We start from the raw sequence: 14,738 nt of genomic DNA, 5'->3' as shown, positions 1-14,738 counted from the left end.
ACTGGAAATTGAGTCACATGCTTGCTCCACGGTGGCAAATAGACTGAGAACTGCTGCTCCGTCAGGTTGTTAGAGGTCTAATTTAGAAGTCCAGTAGGCACACTGAAATAACAGCATCCTTGTTAACACTGGTGTTGGCCTGAAATGTCACTTTCATTACTCACCAGACTCCGCCACTTTCAAATGAGGAACTATTAGGCCTAATAGAATACTTCAGTGTTTGAGCTCTGCCAAGCACTTTCTCAGAATTTCCACTGGGATCAAAATAAAATGACGCCATGCAGGATGCAACTCTTGCATGCAAACATTGTATTTAAACAGCTTAAGATATAACCACCACTCAGAGGGAGTGTTACACACACCACTGTGCAGAGTGATGTTTGCTCAGCACAAAGTGGATTTGAACACGCCTCTCGAACACACGAGCGGAGCTGCATCAGCACTCACAGCTGATGGTGACTTTTTGACAGTTTAGTCTGCTTCTTTTTCTTTTTTTTCAATTCACTGTTGAGACAAAACGAGCATGGGGGGGTTCATTGTCTGGCTTGTATTGGTTTAAGTCATTTCAGTCAGATTAACTCTGAACTAACCATAACTACTTACCAAACCCTAGGAATCAATATTACTTTAGTTATTTCGCAGTTCTTTTCCAGATGGCTCCTACACCTGATAATTTGCAGATTAACAAGGAGTTGAAGGAGGCGCCACATCGAGATTCTCCATTATCTGCTATACCCAACCTTGATGCTACTTCCTGGTGCATGAATATCACAGAAATAACAGCTGGCTTCTTAGTTGGCTTCTTTCCTCTCCGAGACCACGTGCTCGTTTACATTTTCCTTCATGTGCATTAATGTGCTCTGTTGCAGTTGTCCTCTCTGGTTTAGGGGACATCATGTCGTCAAACATAATGTCATAATAAAGTTTATCAAATTGTTTTCTCATGGTTAATAAATGTATATGACTACTAAAATCCCAAAGTCTGTAGTGTGGCCTTCTTTTTTTTTTTTTTTATCCCAAATTGACTTTGTAACTTTTATTTATGGGTTTTATGATTTCATTTTCAAAAGAAATTTTTGAAATGGCTTCAGGTTTTGTAACGGCATGCGCTCATTTTGTTCCTATATTTCTTTCATGCGAAAAAGTGAAACAGGGAAGTAGAAATTATGCCAATTATCTCTCACATGTTTCAAGCAATAAACCTTCCAAACTCTGGGTCTGTCATTGTCCCATTGCCACGTTATTCTTGGAGCAGCACATTCACCCCTCAACCCCAGAACAGGGATGTGAAACTGTGTAAATGTCAACACCACAGGTATCGGTTCAAAAACAGAGATAATATCAACCTAAGGTCAAGCTGTGCTGAGGCAACTTCAGCAAGCAGCAACACATACAGACTGAAACCACAGACGTATAGTGTGAAAGTTACACCTGATACCCACCAGTCTTTGTTTATAATGGACTTTTCAGACGGTAAATAAAGTTCTTAACAAGTGATCCCATTGTTGTTGTTTTTTTTATTAATCCCAGTAAATCAATCTTTATTGCTCAGTGTCTTTCGGAACATATACTCAGATTCAAACGCAACTGCATTACACTTAAATAGATTGTGACTTGATCTTCCATCAATCAGCCACACCATTTGTGTCCCCCTGCCATGTATTGTGTCAGTCCCCTTTTTACGTTCAAACAGCTCTGTCCAGTTAAAACATGGACCTCACTCGAACTCTCAGAGGGCACTTTTGTTATCTGTCATCAAAATGTTAGCAGTGAACTCTTCTCGGTGATGCACGTGCATTGAAAAGTTTCGAGAGCACTCCTATTCATAATCGGAACACTTTTAATAGAAACTAAATATTGGAGACTGGAAACAAAATAGCCCAGCCCTTTTGAAACATGTTCAAATCCTTCTGCTTGTTCTTTCATCCTGTTTCTAGCAGTGAACTTTAAGGAGGACAGGTTCTCTTACTGCCTAATAGTACACCTAACGATAGATCATGAACCAGCATGATGACCTGGGAAAAGTTCTTGATTGCGTATTCATCAGAAAGTGTATCGCATGGTTTAATATGGATTCTATTTTTATGAGGATCGCTTTACTTTTGATCTGTTGAGTCTTCAAAACCTTTTGCCGTCATCCGATGGTTTGGACTTTTATCATGCAAAGAAGAAGAGATTTTTCAGCATTGCCAAAGTAAACAGTAAAGTTGCTGGCGCAGCCCGGAATTACCCCACTAACATTCATGAATAGAGATCAGTAAATAAGGCAAGAGTGATCCTAGCAGGCCACAAACATCCACATCACCAGTTTTCAGTTGCTTCTGTCACTCGGAGTTAGGATCAAAAGGCTGAAAAATCCTTTCTCTTTTATGAATACATTTTTCATTTTTAAATGACTGATGTGATTTCATATTGTCTATATATATGTGTATAACCATGTAATCACAATCAGTGTTATTTACCTAACGACAAAGATTTGGCTGTTTGGTTTATTTAATTTTCTGACTAGATCTTACGTGCATATCCCAAGTAACTGTGCATTTCTCTACATTTTCCTGTCAAGAATGTATCAACACAGCAATGCAAACACTGTATAATGACTTTCTTCTTACCATAGAGTCTCATTAGGATGCAGCTATCACGCATACCTTAACTGTCCTGAAAATGTCTTTATACAGCTTCATCATTGCCTTAGACATGATAGATGTTTGAACTTTTCTCACATTTGAAAATTAAATGCAGTGTCTTCAAAATAATGCCAGAAAAGTGGTCTGTGATGTCTTAGAAGTCGTTTGCTCATTCCTAATGTTTGCTATAAGAGAAGTGAGTGGGTTGCAGCCTCTTTATAAATTCATTTATGCATAATATTTATCCTCCTCATCACTTTGGAGCATGTCATCATGCAGCCAAAAATGTAAATCTGGCTCCATGCAATGTATTCTGCATTTGCAGTTTTACATAGTTTATATATTCATCCCTCTGGGTCACATGTATAACAACAGGCAACAAGCTCACGATAAAGGAGTACAAATGTGGGACTGAAATTAGAAATGTATTTTTTTGAGGAATTAATTGGCTTGGATTAAGTCTTTGGGTGTTATGGTGTAGGAATTAATTCATACTTGTAGGATTTCAGCTTTGTTGCACCAGATAGTGGTGTCACCTGCTGTCTAAGCAAACAGTGTAGTCATTATTCAGCCCAAAGACTTGTCATTCACTGCCATATGACAACATATTCAAAGAGTATGTTCATGTTTCGACAGAATATATGAAGCACATCATTAAAACTGAGCTTGACATTTAATTCAAACCAGAAAAGATAACTATACAGCAAAGTTAATTGTAAGTTTCCTCACAGACAAATAAAAGATAAACAGAAAATCTTGTGGAAGATACTTTGAGCCTTCATCCAAATCTTTGATTACTGGGGCTGCTGTGGCTCAGAGGGTTTGGCGGGTCTGCATACAAACCCACGGTGAGTTGTAAGACTCTTTTTCCTCCTGTTGATGTTGCTCCAAATGGCTTACATGGCAGCTCTGTCTTCATCTATGTGTACAAATGGGTGATGAAGTTTCAACAAATATCACCACTCAAAACTTTCCCAAAAGTAAAGTAAAAGACTTAGTCGCTCTTCACCCAGCTCTCAGACATGTAGACCAGAGGAACATTTACATAAGGATGCTGTTTGCAGACTTTAGCTCTACCTTTAATACAGTCATTGATCATGTGCTGGTACAGAAACTTGCCAACCCAGAATTAGGTAGTTCAATGTAATTGGATACTCGGCTTCCTGAGCACCAAAATACAGAATCTCAGGATTGGACATCTCACAGTATTCCACACTCTTCCTGAACAAAAACACAAAACCTTCTCTAGTCCCCCGTCACCTTTGACTGTTCACCAGGCCACCCAAGGCTGAGGAAATATGACCACACTTCTGAGTATAAAGAACACCTTTTTTGGAGTCAACATGTCGGCTCAATAAAAATCTCTCCTGGTGAAAACGAGCCTGCCGAGACTGTGTTCCTTAAAAACTGCAACCAGCCTTATCTGCTCGTAAATCAGTGGGTAGTCCAAAGTATCTGGATTTATTGATGCAGTGTGTAGTTTTCCAGCTGGCGGCTACCAGAAAGGAGCTGCAGCAGGTGGTGAGGGTGGCAGCACAGATCATAAGCAAACTCCTACTTTCCCCCAGAGACGTTTACACCTGCTGACAACAGAAGAAAAGCAATTTCATTATAAAGCACCCATTAACGCCATAAAACCTGGTATTTGACCTTTGTAACATTACCACACCTGGTCCCCAAGGACCAGTGCGCAGCCACTGTGTATGCCCAGGTTGCAGTTGAGGGTCAAAGGCCATGCTCAGGGACCAACAGTGATCACTTGTCGACAGTAGGATTCAAACTTACAAAGACAAGCTTAATTCTCCAACTTCTAGGCCACCACTGCCCCGGTGATGATACATCCTAATCTATCCATCAAAAGACCTTGCAAGTAAAACACGGGGACATATGTCTTCCCATGGAACTATTGGCATCATTCATCGACAAATAACCCTAAAATACGGGGCTGCATAGAATAAATTCAACTTGTTGTTTGTTGCACTCAAAAATAGTCCAAGTTGGATGAATCAGGTGGTATGTTTTGTCATGTTACGTCTACATATGTCTAGTTGAAACACCAATTTTCAGAAGTCGTTCAGACTGAAGGCAATTGTGCTGATCAGTGAGCATATTCAGGATCTACATCTCTCTGTCGCTGCAGCTGCACAGAAGCGGAGCAAAGAAACAAAAACAGAGGAGTAGAAGCCAGGGGGGGAAATCATACAGTAAGCAGAGAGATGGAGATCATTACTGTGGAGTGGGGGGAAGGAGAGGTGGGGGAGGATGACACAGCAGCAGCTCGCGAGGCAAGGGCGCCCAATCCCACAGCTGCAGCCGGCTGTCGGCACGCCACCACCGCGTGTTGGATTAATTCGCTGTGACTGTGATGTGCTCGACTGTCTGTGGGGAAAGACAGGCACTGTACAACCCCCCCCGCCCCCGCCACCGCCATCCCCTCCACCCTCCTCATAGCTCACTCCAAGCTCTCCCTTAATGCCCCACCCCTGTTTGGTGAATCTCTGGAGTGCTGATGAAGCTCGGCTGGGGGCTGATGCTGTGGATTTCAGGCGGCAGATGGGTGAGTCTGCAGGCAGCTGAGCTTCACGGGCCGCTGGCTCGGGCCCGGCTGCTCTGAGTCACGTTAAGAGTGATGTCATCTTTATTTGGACTTGCGTGTCCAAGTGAGGGTGGGGGAGGAGCAGAGAAGTGGGCTGTGGGAGAGGTCGCCTCAGCTGCTGCGATAAGATCATTACAAACAGACACAGCTGGGCCTCAACAGCTGTCTGTACGCTCTACTTTAGATTTATGTAACCGAGTGTGTAATACCCATTGCCCAAGAAAAGTCTTTATTTCAGGTGAACTTGATGACAGCAATCTGACATCAGAAATGAAAAGTACACTGCCATACTATATGCATTTAACACTCACTGAACACAAATAAATACATCTAGCCTCATTTAGTGTGCTCTACTGCTAATTCACATCAATATTTCTAATGTATTATGTTTTATTAATTTAGCTCTCAAAATTTCCAGAGGGAAATTATTCTAATTCTAAACTGATGATAAAAGTTCCTTCTAAGGCAACTTTTAGCTTATAAAAAAAGGTTCTAAATCCTCGGTTAAAAATGTCACTTCATTCACAAGCTGCACATGTTTGATATCTTATGTCATTGCCACAATTTCATTTGTTTTCCTCTGTGGGACTGAGTCACCATCTCTGCATTAAGAGGTCCAGGGTTTGTCCAGGGTCTCATACTTCCTACTGACTGGTTCTCAGAGACCAATGGCTGAGTTTGAGTTCCTTTGGAAATGTAGCATATTTATTTCTAACCACAGAAATTATCCATGTATATGTAAAGAAGATTTAATTTGTGTTTTTACATTTTGCTTGTAATGTGTAGACAACTGTGTGGACTTCAAGCTTGTTATACAGTGTAAACCTCAATATATAAATATTTACAATCTTTACAACCAAGAAAAGGCAACAAATGTTCGAAAACAGTGTTTATTCTTGATGCTGCCATCCATAGTTGTTTTGTAGTAGAACGTGAAGGACATTTGGTTTTGCCAAAACTGAAAACTGAGGTTTTAAACACAGAAATGAGAGCAATCAACTATTTTCTTTTTTTAATTGCTCCACTATGGATATTTATTTTCTCTGAGTTTGCTGAGAGACATTCAAAGATAGACACACACTCACATTCACAGCTATGTATGTATCAATCACTATACACACATAGCTGTGAATGTGAGTGTGTGTGGTTGTCTGTTTCAGTGTGTTTGTAGACATTCTCTGCCTTCACCCTTGGTCAGCTGGAAGTGGCTCCAGCAGCCTGTGACCCTAAGACGGAAAAATATTATTGAGGAAAGACACAGCTACGTTCTGTAAATCTGGTTGCTTTTATTCATACTTCACGTATTATCCAATGTGCAAGGTGTGAATGGTAAATAAATACTGTATACAAGGCCAACTTATAAATTTACATTCCAGAGTATGCAATGATCTCCACCTCCTGCACTGTTCAGCTTCTGTATAAGTAAACAAAATACTGTTTCCCTTGCATCAGCTCCACATGTGGCCCTCCATCCATCAGTCAAACAAGGCTGACTGACAGCTACACTGATGCATCATGGGTCTGCAGTGACTGAGTCAGATCAGGTTGTCAGACTGACAACCTGAGCGGATGACAGTGACGAAGGTAGAGCAGGGAGGGGAGAGGCAGCAGTTGGACTGTCCATCAACAATGGACAGTGAAAGAAGGAGGGAGGAGGAGGTCAAAGGGCACATTGTGTCCTTAAATGCAACATTTAGGTCATTCCCCGGGCTTTAATGAGGGGCACTGCACTAAAATGAGACACACACCATCTGACAAAGTCTGATTGTAACTCACAGTATCTGGCCTGGTATATTAAAGCTGCATCTATCTTAATGCCTCAAGTGGACACAGAGCAGCATGTGTGCGTCCACCTGTCCCAGGTCTTAGTCATTATTAAAGTTACCTACTGTCCTTTATGAAAACAACAAGAAGAGTGATATCATGTAGCCCTGATATACCTGAAAGTCATGACCCCAACTGAAGGCTGACTGCATTTTGGGGACAAAAGTACTTTGGGGGCAAAAGTACTTGCTGGGTGGGATTAGGGATCTTTTTCTGTCTACAAGTACGAGTACTCCATGTGGCGTCGGACCCGATAATCAATATTGGTATCAGTATGACTCCATCCATACTCTTTTCTAAACACAGATAGGATTTATACTTTCATTCCAATTCATTTCAACACTGTGGGGGACATTGTTGTGTTCAAGACAAATTAGACGTAAATCCAATGCCTGTACAGAAAATCAAGAAACGTGGATTAACATGGAATTGCAATTGCCCCTAAAATGCCATTTTCCTGTCATCGGAGAGAGATGTATTGAAAAGTGGCCAGTGCATTTTCTTTAATGTCATCCGCATGAGAAAATACCCTTTGGGCCGAAGAGCGACAGACACTGTGGTGACATTAGAGTAAGTAGATATGAAACAGACATTGTTAGTTCTGATCCTTTAGTGATCGTAATAATTCTGTAGCTGTACTCCAACCATGTATCCTATTGTCACAGTAAGTAAGCGACAACATCATATGTTCTGTATATCAGTCATTATATTCATCAGACTTCTCTTCACATCATGTGCAGAAAGCTCTTCTAGACGAGCAGCGTGACGCGGTATTCACATGGTGTTTGTTTCCAGTGATGACAGTGGACGAGGAGTTACGTGTTCAGACGCCTGCCAGGGTGGATTCTCATTGGGAAAGTACATTTTCATCAAAGATGTTGAACCCACTGTACTTCAAACATACTCTCAATTTACAGAAACAATACAACATTGCATGAACTAAAAGAAAAATTGTTTATTCTTTGCTATAAGGAAGTAGTTTTAAATATTTAGTACAAAAAATATACTGAAAACGCTATGAACACTATTTTTATATTTCTATTATTGTCCTCAAGGATATAACTCTTCAACAATTAATTCATTACCAATGAATGTTTGGTCTGATGGCACAGCGTAGTGGTTAGTGCTAGATAGATAGATAGATAGATAGATAGATAGATAGATAGATAGATAGATAGATAGATAGATAGATAGATAGATAGATAGATAGATAGATAGATAGATAGATAGATAGATAGATAGATAGATAGATAGATAGATAGATAGATAAATAACTGCATGCTGTACGTTACCAGCAAGGATACCAATTCACACTTACTCTCAGCGAGGAGCTGCGAAATGACTACACAAAGCGAGCTGTGATTGCGTTCAAACATGTGCATGTGGAGGGAACAGAGGAAAAAGGAAAAGGGAACCGTGAGAAAATCAGTGAACTGTTCATTTCAGTGAGGCTTCACACTTTGTAATACACCTCTGTTTCGCCTTTAATGTTGTCAAAAAGGAAATACTCCACATATCTGATGTCTTTCTTGTATTATTATTATTATTTTTTTTTTTGTAAGCTCTAAGGTAAAGATACACTTGGAGTGATTATCAGCTTGTTACACTATAATTTTCCTGGTTGGGACCACTCAATGGAGTTGGCTATGTGTATTGCAAATGAGTTTGACATTCCTGACTAAGTAAATTAAAATAATAACAACACAGGGTGTTTGAAACATAAAAGCAGCGGGACAAAATTGGCCTGTCGGAGGGTCTAATTTGCCCCATGCAAAAGTTGTCCAGAAAGACATCAACTGCTTTTAAACCATTTTTAAACAGTCTTTAAATGAAAGTAAATATGCTATTTATAATTTGTCCACTGTGGATAGTAGAAAATAACACAACCCAACATAACTGAAAAAAAATAAGTAATTTCAGAATTTTATTTTAGGTTTTGTATAAAAATAGATAATTCAGTGTGAACATTTTCTGATTGTACTTAAGTTTATTGAAGCTGAAGAGTTATTTTAGTTTACGCTGTCTTTTTGCTCTCGTCTTCACTAATATCAGCCTGTGCTGTATGTGGCCCCTGAACTAAAACGGGTTCTACACTCTTGCCTCAGAAGTTGAGGGTAGAGTAGCAGGAAGTGAGCTTGAGGCCAGAAATCACACAGAAAGAAATACCTAAGAAGCTTTCCTGTCATTGCAGTCCACACTTGATGTGCTACAAACAAAAAAGGTCAAGCACCAACCTACAGTAATTATGAAAGCCTGGAAAGCTCATCAATAAAATATGACGGTCGCAGCCATGAAATTCTGTTTATTGGTGTCATTTCAGAAATGTATTTGAAAATCGCCCTTTAATTCCTTGTACTTTAATGTGTAAACTAAACACACAGTAGTTATAACATAATTTCACATACAATTGTGACAATAAAATTTGGATAAATTAATCAAATAAGAATTGACATCATGCTGCTGAAAGGGAATTCCCCTGCAGCTGTCAGTGGTTTCATTTAACAGTGTAAGCATAAAGTTATGTATGAATTCATTCATCTATAACTGTGGCTGTGTGAACACTTGGTGTGATGATGTAGCTTATGTCTCTGAAGCATGCAAAAGCTGTCATAGGTTTGTGTACATCATGTACGGAGTGATTTAGATTATAAATAATTTATTATCAATTACACATTTACTTCCATCGATTACATTTGGCTCAGAAATCCAAACTGTAAATAATGTAATCAACGTATTCCCGAAACAATAAGCATTTGCACAAAATGTTAAACTCACATTTATATCTGCAGAAACAGGTTTGGTTTTAAAAGTCAGTGGTATTGTACTTTGCGTCTGGCTGATTTCTGACTGAATAACGGATGCTAATAGAAACTGGACATAATATTGCGTCAAACAGGGACACAAACAGTTAACAAAACACATAAAAGCTACAAAATAAACATCATAAACTAAAGAGTCCAGATTTAGCGTAACACATATACTACTTGTGAAGTGATATCATATTTACATGTGGAGATGACAGCTCAAATTAACTTCATAACTAATCAGAAATCACAGTGTGAATGTTCTGAAGGAACTGCTTTGAACTTAGAACATGAACCACGACATTAGCACGTTACCCTGATGTGACGTGGACCCCAGTAAATGACTTTTAAAGTAAAAAGGAGCATTTCACCTGCCTCCACGTCCACCATGGGGATCTATATCAGTCAAAATAAACTGTCAGTTTTTTTTACTGCAAGTTCCAAGTTCAGTGGAACTCAATTTGCATTTGGATGACATGACATGTACAACATGGTGAGAAGGTCAGAAGCCTTGCTCTGGGTCACAGAGCTGCTGATTGAGCCTTACAGCCACTGTCGAAATTGACCCAAGAACCTTTCGTTTATAGCAAAAGCATTACATATCTTCAGTCCATCCTGATCCCAATTAAATCTGCTCCCGCAAAGGGCCGACATCCTCCATGGTCTTTTTCAAGCATCACCTTTATAATTCCTTCTTTCGCTGGGAAGAAACTAAATTATGGACCCACGTTCCCACTCATCCAATTCCCATGCAGATGAAAGTGTCCAAAATGTACAAGCCTGACAAATTGTGAAAAACAAGGTGAAGCAGAAGTTACAGTGACATGTTACATTCAGAGTGGTGGTGGCTCAGGTGGAGTAGATTGTCTTTTAATCACAAGGTTGGTGGTTCAATCGCAATTTTGCTTTGTCCACATGTTGTCCACATGTTTCCATGGTCACTTTCTTGTTAAATCTAATTGAATTCTCTATAGTTAACAGATTCAATTGCCTCCTGGACAATAAAAACTGAATGAGCCATTCTAACCGAATCAATCTCAATCAGTTAGTTGATCGATCAGGTAATACTGTACATTGTGTGTTTGTGACATGCACACTTGATCCTTCATCCAGCCTCACCCAGAACACCAATCAAGCTTGTTGTATCTCCTACAGTAATATGTTTAAGATCAACAGTGTCTCCTGCATCAACAAGTCGTGGTTTGCTGCTGCCATTTTCTTCAAAAACACCACGAGTGACGCATCAGCGTCGGCGTTACCTTACTGTACCACACAATTGCACACCTCAGGTTGGTTCTTTATACAACGATGTGGCGCCATATCCTTTTATCTCCCCACCGCACCACGAGAGAGGGGAAGGAGGCAATCAATCCCTGAAAGGACTCAGGTGTGCTGCATCACCTTTCTCCCTATCGCCTCACCTGAGCCGCTCATCCAGCTCGCCACAGCTCGGCCACACCCCCCCCCACCACAGTAACAGACTGGGGCACAAAGCTCCGATGGTGGGAATCAATCCCATGAGCCCTTTACATGGACTGTTTGGAAACAGGGTTATACCTCCTCCTCTGATCTGTTTGTAATTTCCATCAGTTTGAGCCAATCTAATCATGTTGGGGTTTTGACATGGTGTGATCAGGGTTTAACCAGTTTTCTCGCAGTATGGTCCAGGTAAGTGCAGCTCCTGAACCCCAAATTGTTCCCGACGGAGGTTGAGCTTCTTGCACAAGGAGGTGAAAATTTAAACAGTATAACTGAAATAATTTTCTCCTGTATTTCGTATTTAAAAAAATCTCATTTAAGCACCAATGGATCCTAAAGATATAGGCTGGATCAAACTGCATTTACTGCCTTCTTTGTTTTGCCAGAGTATGATTCCAGGGGCAGATCAACTTGAGCCTTTTCAGCTTGGTAGCTTTTCATATTGTATACGTAGGAGAAAGTTCACTCACACTGGTTCAAGATACATAGACATAGCACATACCTCCTGAGATTGAATGGTCAGCACTTAACCCACAGGGGATCATTTTTCCACCTTCTAACATCAGCTCTGCTTTATCATGAAAGAGCCCTGCTGCCATTTTCTTTAACTGCTGCCTCCACCTCTGTGCACTTGACGAGGGCCCTCAGCGCTGACACTGTGCACAGACAATGATGATTCTATTTCCGCCGATATTCTGTCTCCTCTTGCTACTTGAGCGCTGCTGATGGTGCATCATGTGCAACGATCTCGAAAAGCACAGTCGTCACCTCTACCCAATATCCAAAGTGACTAGGACTGATGCACTCAGGACAGGAAGATTATACACCGGTGCACAAATGTTCATGTTTTTCTGCTGTTTTCTTGATGGTTTTCCCACATTCTGCCCTTTCTCAATAAAGCTCACAATCAGAGGAAGGCAGTGTCACTAATGATGCATCATACAGAAATAGTGGGTGCATGACTTTCCTTTCCTTTCTGTCTCTATTTCTATTTATGTTAAGATAACAGGAATCATAAACCAATATAGGATCTACTGATCATCATGGCTGAATCACGTATGTTTGAAATTAACCAGAATTTGCTGGCCCTGCTGAGACCATATGTACAGCTTGTGATGTTTAAGTTATTGGTATGATTTTAGCATCCCTGCTTCTTACAGATACAAATATCATTATTTTCATTTCTCAATTGATGTACTGGTGATCTGAGTTTAATCTAAATGATTAACACTAGATTCAGACGGAAAGCTTTGAACATGTTAAAGACAGCATCTTTTATTATATAATTAAACTTCATACTGAATCAGGCCTGCCAGCGAGAATATCCCTGATATAGCTTTGTGACAGGGTTGAAGGCCTGTGCAGGTTTTCTTCAGCTAATCTAGCTTCTTCCCACACTCCAAAAATGAGTTGTCTCCAAATTGTCCGTGGGTGTGAATGTCAGCGTTTGAGATTGTCTGTCTCTCTGTGTTTGCCTGTGATGGACCGGCAACCTGTCCAGTGTGTACTCAAGCTTCACCCACAGTCAGCGGGGATGGGCTCCAGACCCAAACAACGTTAAATTAGATAAAGCCATATTGAAAAGAAAATGGATTTTCCACTGGCTCTTCACTGTTTTATTCTTGTCTCTTGATGTCTAAAACAGATTGTTCATATGAAAAACATCCATGTTTGTTCACTGTGGGTTTCTAACTGAGGTGATTAGTGTGACGATAATAGTGAGCTATCCTGGTCTCTTCAGGAGTCTCAGTAATCGCTTCAGCTCTGATCAGATCTGTACATGGCCAGTGGGATCAATGAGTCTCCTGATCCTCTTTAGCTCCTCACAGGTAGTCTGGGGAAAGTTTGTGTTCGCTGGACGCACATTATAGCTGTCTTTACACCTACAGAGCAGAGTTTATATCCACCAAGTGTCTTTTAATCTCCAATCAATCTCCAGGTCTTCTTAGACTCATAATTGCTTTTTAATAGAGGATTATAGGATTACACAATATATTCAAAATCAATTCACCTGACTTGTTGCATATTTCTTGTATTTGTATGGTTGTAAGAGTCCTACTGGTATTATTGCAACCATACATTATAAGTCGGGTGAAACTAACCTGTCCCACAATGGTTTTTCTCCCTGTTGGTGGGAATAAGGCGCTTTAGCAACAATGCTATAAGCGCCTGGGTCCTGCAAGCCAGTTGTGGCCTGCGTTAACTTTTCTGACACCTCCTGCTTCAAACTCAATAACCCGGAAGGATCTTTCTAACTATCGTTCAAATTCAAATTAGGGCTGACTGGTAAACAGCTGCATCCTGAGTCTACAGGCCTCTTAAGTTTGTTTTACATTTTTCCCTCACAGACACAAGTTGAAATGACTTCTTGACGATACATTTTCTGTGTTCACAGCTTATTTTAACATAATTAACCCATTCATCAAATAAACGTGACTCTTTTACATTTTCAACTAACCCTGGTTTCCTTCTAAAAGTATAGTGTATAGTATTCCTTATTATTATTATTATTATTAATAATAATAATAATAATAATAATAATAATAATAATAAGTCGTTTATAATGTACTTTTGTACAGTTGTGGAGATATTTCTTCATTCAGAAAGTTTAAAAAAAAAATTTGTCTAATGGATGCTTAATTTGTAATACTTAATTTGTTATGCATGAAATTGTGTTATGCAACTTCACTCAATCTGAGTGTGATGTAATGATGTCATTTTGGCCACAAATACAATTTTATTTATGCAAAGTTACTTAAATTGTGATAGTATAGAAGATGAAGCTTTTTAATATTGGATATAAATAAAGAGGAGTTGTACTATGTTTTTTTTTTAGATTTAGAATCTAATTATTACTCATATTTTAATAACATCTGTATTCTGTACTGCTTTATCCAAACTAAGAACTTAGGTGGTAGGGCATATCCAGGTCGTTCTTTCAGAAAACAATATTTAGTAGATACTATTTATCAGAATCAGAATTAGATCACTTTACTAATCCCTGGGGGAAATTCTTTGACTTGTGATTTTTGTGTCCAGATCCCTTCATTTGCTTTTATTTCAAACTCCATTTATTTATTTGTAATTTCAGAAATAAATAAGCCCAGTATTGTGCAGGAATGCATGTATTTATGATTAAAAGTGATATTGATGGTGCTTAACAAAAACAGAATATTGCTGCTATCAAAAATGTTTTTGCCTGCACTTAATTTTCCTCTGCCACAATCTAATTTGTTTGTCCTGAGACGTCTACACTGTGCCTTTAAACTTGCCAACCACTCCCATCCCATGATGCATCACTTGGAGTAGAACATTTGAAATGTCAGTTTGCCTCTCTTTTTTCCTCATTATGAAAGGTGTTTCAAAGTAAGTTGTTTATTTTGTTGATGTTTTGTGAACAGCATTTGT

This window comes from Lipophrys pholis (assembly GCF_963383615.2).
Source record: "Lipophrys pholis genome assembly, chromosome: 9".
Classification (NCBI taxonomy): Eukaryota; Metazoa; Chordata; class Actinopteri; order Blenniiformes; family Blenniidae; genus Lipophrys; species Lipophrys pholis.
The sequence above is the reverse complement of the archived record's forward strand: the minus strand, read 5'-3'. Positions refer to the sequence as shown.